At 42.6% G+C, this 9,511-nt stretch overlaps 1 protein-coding gene across 2 annotated transcripts in view; it reads left to right on the forward strand.

The window, feature by feature from the left end:
* gmds (GDP-mannose 4,6-dehydratase) overlaps positions 1-9,511 on the forward strand; it is a 153,060-nt gene that overhangs the window by 139,146 nt on the left and 4,403 nt on the right. Inside the window, exon 10 of one of the 2 annotated variants that reach the window (XR_002275110.1) lies at positions 5,848-5,963. The exons of the other annotated variant lie outside the window; for it this stretch is intronic. The gene's annotated coding sequence lies outside the window, so the exon portion shown is untranslated. The remainder of the gene's footprint in view (positions 1-5,847; positions 5,964-9,511) is intronic. 2 annotated transcript variants of the gene reach the window in all.

The following is a 9,511-nucleotide window of genomic DNA, read 5'->3' on the forward strand; positions in this document are numbered from 1 at the left end:
CCTGCTGTTTTTACTTCATGTCTGTTCAATAATGAGACACCGTGTAGCAGAATCACTGCAGAACTATCTGAACAGTTTTCACTGGAACTGATTTCTACAGAAGATTACTCAGAACAGCCAGAATCCACTGATTCCAGAAAAGATGTTACATTTAAATTTTAGGGAGGAGTGTGTTTACACTTTTTGATTGTGACGCTTTAATAGATAATTCACTTTTAATACCCCTTGGTTTTATAGTTGCAGGGTGAACAGTGTTAAATCGTGAAGTGATGACCCAGACTGACATCCTGGTTCAACTGTGACCTACCATACGTAGCATCCTAGGGGTTTCCTGTACACTAGGGGATTACACCAGGTGCACTCACTTTTGGTTTTACCATCAAATCTAATGATTAACACCATCTGTCCGTGCTGGACTAGTTGTTAGACTTCACAGTATGTTGGTATGTACGGTGTTAAGCAGAATAACATTGTACACACCAATTTATGGTGTGTCCTACAAGCAAAGCACAAGGTGGAGGTGCGTTGCATATGTGATATTAATTTTACATGATGTGATATAAAAATCAGTTTCTTGCTTATGATCTCATTAGCATTCAGTAGGCATGACTTCTATCTCATACAGTTTAATCATCATGCACTTGTTTTACAGTTGTGAGTGGGCTTTGGTTAAATACTCACGCCACAGTCTGTCAAATTATTACAGCACGTGCCCTGATAAATGATATCTGAAAACAGAACACACTCATTTTAGACAGTGAGAAGCTGCACCTTTTGTTCTTTGGGTTGGAGAGCTTTGATTTTAACCCTACTGTACTTTACACTTCTAAATGAGCAGTTTCCCTGTTTTGCCACATGCACTCTTTGTACTAATTGTGTCTTGCAGTTTTAGCTGTGTTTTTCTTTCTCCAACTAACTGAGAACACAAGGAGCTATTCAGCAATCATCACCTGTACCTTAACACTGAGGCCCTTCAGTGCTTTACTGAGACTACACAACAATTAAGATAAGACTGGATGACATTTTCCTCTCCCTCTCTGTCTCTCTCACTCCATCTCTCTCTTTGTTTTTGTTACATGATTGTGAAGGCTGTTCTTTAAAGATTGTGTAAAGAAGGGGACTGATGTCCACCAGTGATGTGTCCTGACATATGAAACATCCAGAGGCTGCACTGCACATGGTGCTACCTCATCCAAACTTTATCATACAAACATGCAAACAGACTAAACATACCTTGACTTTTCACTAGAAATGGCTTAGCTGCTCACTTTCAGTGGAAGTGGACCCTCTCAGTCTGTAACTTTCTGCTGACTCCAGGAATTATGATCTGTTTCCCGTCCACAGGAATAATAGAATACAGGAGGTGGGGTGGGGGGGGTCGGCGAGAGCTCTGTGGAACAGTAGTGAGGAGTCCAGCTCCACTGTGGTTACACTGTGTGTGTCTGCAAATGCGTTTATATCCAGATGTGCGATATTTTCCTCTTCATTTCCATAGACTTCACACATTAAAAGATTGTCCTTGGACGTGGACAAATACACACAAGCACAAATTAAACCTCGATTACTGGCTATAAATCAACAGCTTCCTCCTGTTATCTTGACAGTAAACGCCCCACATGTGTTACCACGCAGCAGGCTGTGGATCTCTCTACAAAGCGCTGGCGGAGACTCTGGGCACTTAACACTATCAGCAGTCACATCCAGCTTCTCGAGTGTGTTTGGAGTGTGTGTGGAGTGTGTCCTCAGCCACGTAAATATTTATCACAGGCTCCCCCAGGAATTTTAATGAGCACTGATGGAGAGCAATCAGCACAGCAGAGCGCAGAGGATGATGCGCATTGTCAGTCTGGGATGTGAGGTATAGACTTTTTAATATCACAAGTGACTTCTAGTGTTTTTCTGTGGAGATTCACACTTTGCTACTTTTCCTTTAATTGTTTCCTGTTGTTTTTCTTTTGGTGTGCGGTGTCGTTTTGCTAATCGAGATGTTTACTCCACTAAGTTTTTAGGCTGTCTTATATGTCTGTTTCTCTGCGTGTGTGTGTGTGTGTGCATGTTCATGAGTGTAGCGTACATGCTCATCAGGGTGACAGGGCCACCCGTTAGAGGTCACTAAACACATTGTGTGCAGGCCAAGCTGCATGAGGAGTCAGGGAAGGAAACCTGAGCTATAACTCACACTGCTCTCTCTCCCCCTGACACACAGAGAGACGCACACACTGGACCTGACCTGTGACACCTGGCTGGGAGTGGCTAATAACTGTCTTGGATTCCTACAGACAAAGCAGCTGTTTAAGTTTACTTCAGTGATGCTTCATTAGCTTGATTTAAAAAAAATGAATAAATGAGAATTGAAAATCACTGAATTGTGCTGCCAAAGAATTATCTTTAAGCTAACTCACCAAACTTCATTCTGTCACTAGAGCCACATCCCAGGATTTCTTTTATATTTATGCAATATTTCTATTTGCAGCCATGATGGAATGCTTACATTTCCATATGGTGTAAATGGCTTATAGAGTCGGAGCAAACCGATGCATGATACACTGTATATGATACTTTCATACAGAACAGCGTTCCTTTAAAGGTGTTTCCTATATTAAAGCTGCTCAAGGGGAAGCTGCATTTTAAGGGGTTAAAAAACTACACATTCTAACAGGATTTATGGTAAATTGGAAGTCTCCCTCAGTTCAGTGAGCTTTGTTATCAAAATACACATAATGTGGACATACTGCCAAGGCATCCATTTGAACATAAATACAAATGGAATATGACAAGTAATAAAATACAGTTCACTGTAAATCAACCAGTTCAGCACATTTCTCTGGGTAACTTCTGGCTGTTTCAATATGGGTCCATGTTTCCAATTTATGTTTGTTTTAGTAGTAAGAAATATGAATTTCATTTGTGTTGCAAAAGCATAGGCATTTAGAGAATAATGATTAAAGGGGAAAACACAGACAGTAAAAAAATGTTTTTACAATACAACACAGCTGGTTGATGTGAGAAAAGAACAGAAGATATTAACATTTAATATAGCATACTGTGTGTATGGGTGGCATGGTGGCACAGTGATTAGTGCTGTCGCCTCACAGCGAGAAGGTTCAAGCCCCAGCCGACCCGGGGCCTTTCTGTGTGGAGTCTGCATGTTCTCCCTGTGCCTGCGTGGGTTCTCTCCGGGTACTCCGGTTTCCTCCCACAGTCCAAAGACATGCAGCTTAGGTTGACTGGCAACTCGAAATTGCCCGTAGGAGTTGAGTGTTTGTCTGTGGTTGTCTACATGTCATGTGATAGACTGGTGACCTGTCCAGAGTGGCCCGGGCCTCTCACCCAATGTCAGCTGGGATTGGCTCCAATCCCCAGCGACCCAGGGATAAGTGGTATAATGAATGGATGGATACTGTGTGTACTGTCCTACGTAGTGGTGCTCAGCCTTTCTTGCTTGACTTTTGTTTTAGAGACGACTCATAGGTTTCATATGTGTAATGTGTCCTCAGCTGGTGTTGCTTCAAATCAAATCAAGTTTATTTATATAGCGTTCTTTAAAACCTCATGGTTACAAAGTGCTTTACAAAACAAACAAAAGCAAATTAAAAACAGGTCAACAATATGACATAAATAAGAACAGTTGAAGTGCACAAACATTTAACACAAATGAGATTAATTTACTCAAAATAAACCAGATCACTCTAAGAACTAGGTCCTTCAACTCTGTCTCAAATGCTAGTGTGAAAACGTGTGTCTTCAATAAAGATTTAAAAGATTCCAAACTGGAATTCTAATATCTTGTGAAAGGCTGTTCCACAGTCTTGGACCAGCTATTGCGAAAGCAAGATCACCTGTGAGCTTGAAATTGGATCTTGGCACCTCCAGCAGTGACTGATTAAAAAATCTAAGTGAAATGCTTGGACAATAGGGGTGAAACAGCTCAGTTATATATGAGTGTGCCAATCCATTTAGTGTTTTAAAAAATAAAAAAGAGAAGTTTAATATCAAATCTAAGTTGCATGGGGAGCCAGTGCAGTGTAAGGGAAATGTGGTCTCTTTTTCGTGTATTAGCTAGGAGGCCGCATTCTGGACTAGCTGGAGTCGATGAGATGATTTGCTGACTCCTGCATAAGTCATGTACAGATAGAAGAGGTTTCACCCTTGCTAAGAGTCTTAGCTGGAAAAAGCTTGCTTTGACGACAGTACCGATTTGCTTTTCTAACTTAATTCATCATCCAGTAACACCCCAAGGTTTTTTCACGCGAGTTCTTGCTTGTCCTGGCAGACTGAGAAGTAAGCAACTGAATCCAGTCCAGTCCTGTTCCATTATTTGTTAATAGTCATGAAAGTAACAAATTACTAACAAGTTCAATCTTGGAAAAAAGCAAAAATTTGGGGAAGTTGTAAAGGACGAAACATGTCTTGTTCTTTTTTGTCTTAAATATCATCCCACAGCCCCTGAGGTTTGTTTTGCGCTCCCTGGAGGGCCCTGTCCCCCCAGGTTGAGAAAGACTGTTCAGTCAAATTCTGATTTACCTTATTTGCATGTCTGTTGTTGCCAAAGCAGGTTTTAACAGTTCCACAGCATACTGTAAGTATTGTAATTCATCATTTTTACAGAGAAGACAACCAGTGGCATGCACTTCACCACAAGAGTCTCTGATTTCATGCCTCCCTCATCACTTCTGTCCTGCTAAAACTGGGAGCCTTTGTACTTTAAAGGAAGTGATAAGTTGGGGCGATGCTGGTAGAGGGGCATTAGAAATTGACCGGTGACAGATTTGGGGCTCTGGGTCTGAGCAAATGGGAGTGATGAAGCTTTCTCTCTCTTTTTGTTTCTTTTGGAAGAGTGTCCCCACCTGCACACACCTGGTCGCACAGCCAACGCAGCAGCCTCTGTGCTCCTGCAGACAGACAGCAGCAGTGGGAACTGCTTGTTCCTTTTCATGCCTGCTCCATGTCCCCATCGCTGCGCAAGAGCAGTTCATCCTGGGTATAAAAAGGATCAGGGTTGAGTTCTTCCATCCAGACCCCAGCAGGGTCAAAGGTCAGAACATCTGGGTCTGCTGGGGATGCAGAGACCGTGAGTTCCAGACTCTCACAGCGTTCTCTGCAGATTTTTCTGGTTTTCTTTGAAGTCTCTGTATTTGCAGCCTCATGTCCACTACTGTACAAATACCAGAGACACTACTGGGCTCCCAAAACCACATCATAGTCTCCCAGCATGCAAAAGAGGGAGAGTGAGTTGTTTTCTTGAGAACGTTTGAGCTGACTCCTGTAAGCAGGGGGATTCCAGTAAGAACGAAAATAAATACAATTTAGTTTAGTTTAGTGTTTTTTTTCTACCTGTCCTTAACCAAAACTGTTGTGGGTGTTTGTGTTTGTGTGTTCACACGCGGCTACATATTTGTGTGTGTGCGCCATTATGTGCTTGGGGCTCAGCCTCTGCGTGCTGTGTGATTTACAGACAGGTCTCACAGTGATACCAGAATTCCTTTGCGTTAAATGCCTGCTCTGAGTGCCTTTTATTGCCTGCCTGCTTTATGGACCATGATCACACTCCATTTGTCTCTCGCTTGTACATTTTTAAGGATTATTTTTTACAGCATATTAGAGTGGACAGTATCAGGAAACTGTGGAGGGATAGGCCATGAAGCTGCTGAGCTGATCTCGAAGCCAAGATGCTGCATGCGTTAGCACTCTTCTCCTTAAAGTGTGAGATTGTATTGTCAGAGATATGGCACTTACAGCCTCTTTTCAGCTAGATTTTGAACAAGCAAAATAATCTTTGTCTTGTTTAAAATAACAAGGTTTTCAGTTTTCTGTCCAGTACAAAAGTCCATGTCTTTTTCCCCCCAGATATAGACAAGAGATTCTAGGAACATCTTCTAACTTCACAGATTCATCCAACCACCAGTTATACCCGTTTGTCCCTGAGGGGTTGGAGCCTTTCTCCGCTGACAGTGAGGCGAGAGGTGAGAGAAACCATCATCGATCACAGGGCCGATCGCTCATGCTCACATGCACACCTATGAACATAGAGCTGCCCTTCAGTTCAGTTCCAGTTATTTCACCAGAATAATACAGTCACACTCAGTATTGGTGGAAAAAAATTCAACTGAGCTCAAGTGGCCAATCTGAGAAGCTTTAATATGTTTAATATGGCATATGAAAGAAGCTTACATCCAACCCAGTGGCCTCAGTAAAGCTGGGCAGTCTCCCGCTGACAGTGGCAGGTGTTGAGTCATTAGAGCAACATTAACACCCGGATTAGCATGAAACCTTTTTAGCTGAATCATCAAGTTATCCAGACGTTCTGGTTCACTGGTCCACGTCTGTGTCTGTAATGAATTAAGGTGCGGCTAATGGCAGAGCTGTGAATGAATTCAACAGTTTGAGTCAGTTGATATATGGATTTTAGATTTATTCTGAATTTCACCCACTGCGGTGAGGTGGTTTGTTACTGATTAATGCCGCAGTGCTGTCTGAATATCCCTGAGACTTACATCTCTAGCTGGCGTCTTCTCTGCGGCAACATCATGGGTGCTGTAGTATTTAGTGATGTTCAACACATAAAACTTTATTTCTCAAAAACAAAGACTAACACTGAGGTTTCTGCTGACAGTGACCTCACAGATCCAAATGTACAGTATGAAAAAATGCTTTAAAAGCGAGGATCAAACTGCAACTACATGATGATGATTATCATTGTGATCAACAGCTGAAAAGTATTTGTATTTGTCAGACTGTGGCGCTCGCTCACAGCCCTGCAACATGGTCTCAGATGTTTTCTTACATATATCCAGTGTTCACAAGATGAGCGACACATTTTCTTACAGCTGATTTTCAGTTTTCTTCTACCAGTTGTTGCTGTTGTTGCTGTTTCATATTTTCAGACATGGGCAGAGAGCTGCATTAAACAGGATGTACCAAAACATTGGGTTTGGTCCCAAATCAGATCCATATGAAGATTACATTGTGGCCCCATCTGTTAGTAGTTCATGTTGAATTATTCGCTACATGCTCTGTTTGGGGTGAGTTCACTTGGCCGCAGAACGCTCTTGTTAGCAGTTTGGGGGCAGCTTTTCTTCCACTGAGCTGCAGTCTGTACACGGATCTGTGAGACTGAGACTGTCACCTGCAGAAATCCCAGCTGAGAAAGACCAGGCGCTGGATTAAACTTCCTGGATGCTGAACTGTGTGGTTGGTGGCTAAGACGGCGAAGTTTGCAGTCAAGAGTCTGATTTCAACAGATGGTTTCCTGCCAAACTGAGATGGAGATTTCAGAGGCCAGGCATGATGATGATGATGATGATGGTGGTGGTACAAGGCACAGCCCTTCATTTTTCCTGATAGCACTAGTTATATTTGAAATGTGTATTATCAGTAACACTATATCAGTGCAGAAACGGGAAGTTTGCTGTTTTGGAATACCTTGAACTGAGCACTATCAAGTAAACAAAGCTATACATCCTACCAAGCATCTGACAGCCAACTTCTGGTATGTGACTTCTTGCTTGTCGCGCAAAGGATTGCAGTTCCCAACTCTCATTTCTGGTCAGCAAAAAGAGATATGAACTGGACTCTTACCAGTGTTGGAGTCACTAATACTGTTACATCAACCTTGATTCAGTTGAAACTGGCCCTCAGTATGTGATGTCACGAGTCCAACTTGGCTAATAAACATATATTGAGCACAGCGATCACAGGCTGTAGACAATATTCTGGTCATGTGTTCTTCTTGTGCAACACAGGGTGGTGACACACTGCCATTTCCAGACTTAAGATGCACAAAGGACGGTGCTGTTTGTATTGGTTGCCTTGCTAATCCACTGGTTAAACTGGGACAAGGTGACCTGCGTCAGCCTCTCACTGCAGCAGTTCAGCTGCACTGCTGACCTTCTCCCATGACAGCAGCTTCTGTTAGACAGAGATTCCTTTATATTGGTGTTAAGATGGAACTTCTTTATTGTGGATTTGCCCCTTTACACTGAACTAAAATCCCAGTGTATTTTTAACACAGATACCAGCATCCCGGTGTTTAATGTGACGCCCAGTGTAACGTGTACCTATGAATATAACACACACCGTAGAAACGTGCTGGTAATATTGATGCTTTCGAATCAACAGTGGTGACAAACAGAGTAGGGACATGCTTTGCTTCTCCTGCACATTTATACAGTCACAGATTCTGTTTCTTGTGAACGGCGCTATATCAACACATCATCAGAACTTCACACACCTCCACCCACAGCCCACAGAGTAAAGGATGATCAGTGCTGACCCCCGTGCCAGGTTGGTAGCTTTTATATAGAACAACGCGGTGATGAATCTGTGCTGGAAAGGGGCTTTGGTTTCACTTGTCACTTCATCCGTTGCATCCATAGGGTGCTACGTCACAGCTCAGAGTTTTTCATTCAGTTTAAACATACGTACAGATAGAAACTAAACAAAGAGGGAGCATACAAACTTCCACACATTTTTTATTTCCTGTTTTGTGGTATCTGCCTTTGACAGGCTCATATCAGATGGGGGATACACATTTTGCAGCAGGTTTAGCTGAACAGAAACTTACTGTACCTCAGAGAGGCTTCAGGGATTCGTGACGAGACCAGTTGGTGTTTCCTTTATGTCAGCTATGAAATGTTCTCCATTACAAACCTTACTCAATATAATTATGAAGCAAGTGAATTATTTAATGTAATTATGGAGCGAGTCGCCCTGTAATAATTACATTCAGCACCATGATAAATGATGTCTCATTGCTGTAGGTAATTAGTCTGAAAATGTTTCCAGTTATGGCTTCAGAGCCAAAATTGGATGTGAGTAATGTACAGGGCTGCTCACATGAGAAAGAGCTGTTTGTCCTCCTGTTACAGACGCAGTGAAAGTGAACTGTAGCTTTCATCTGCTGAGCTGCATGTAAACCACCTGAAGTTAAAAATAAAAAGACTGCTCATTGAACCAGGTTTTCAGCTCTGACCCAATAAAATCAAACTAAACAGTGTCAGAGACCGAATCAGCCTGTACTTGTTCCTTGTGTGTGTGTGTGTGTGTGTGTGTGTGTGTGTGCTGAATGTGTCTGCTTTTGTGTGTAATTGGGACAGTGTGATTAAGCACCGTGGAGCCTGTATGAAATGTGGGTCCCTGTTCTCTAAAAGGCTGAACTATGCCACTGCTGCTGTGAGCGTTCCTGTGTAATAAGATCACCCAGAAAAGACATTTTCAAGAGGTCCAGTGTTGGATGTAAACACAACTCTCTTCTTGCACTTCATGGCCCCTGGTGTGCTTTGGCCTGGGGTGTGTTAGGCACTGCAGTTTCAGTTCATCAAATCTTAATACTGACGCATATACTCGTTTCCTTCCAACTTTGTTGCTGCTGTTTGGGGAAGACTGTTTCCTCTTTGCATATGACAATGTCTCATGCACAGGGCACATCCTTAAAGGAATGGTTTTCCCAGGTTGTTGTAAAAGAACTTGACTTCCACTCTAAACTTGACTGGCCTGCTCAGACGCCTGACCT

Source organism: Monopterus albus, unplaced genomic scaffold (assembly GCF_001952655.1).
Source record: "Monopterus albus unplaced genomic scaffold, M_albus_1.0 scaffold53.1, whole genome shotgun sequence".
NCBI lineage: Eukaryota > Metazoa > Chordata > Actinopteri > Synbranchiformes > Synbranchidae > Monopterus > Monopterus albus.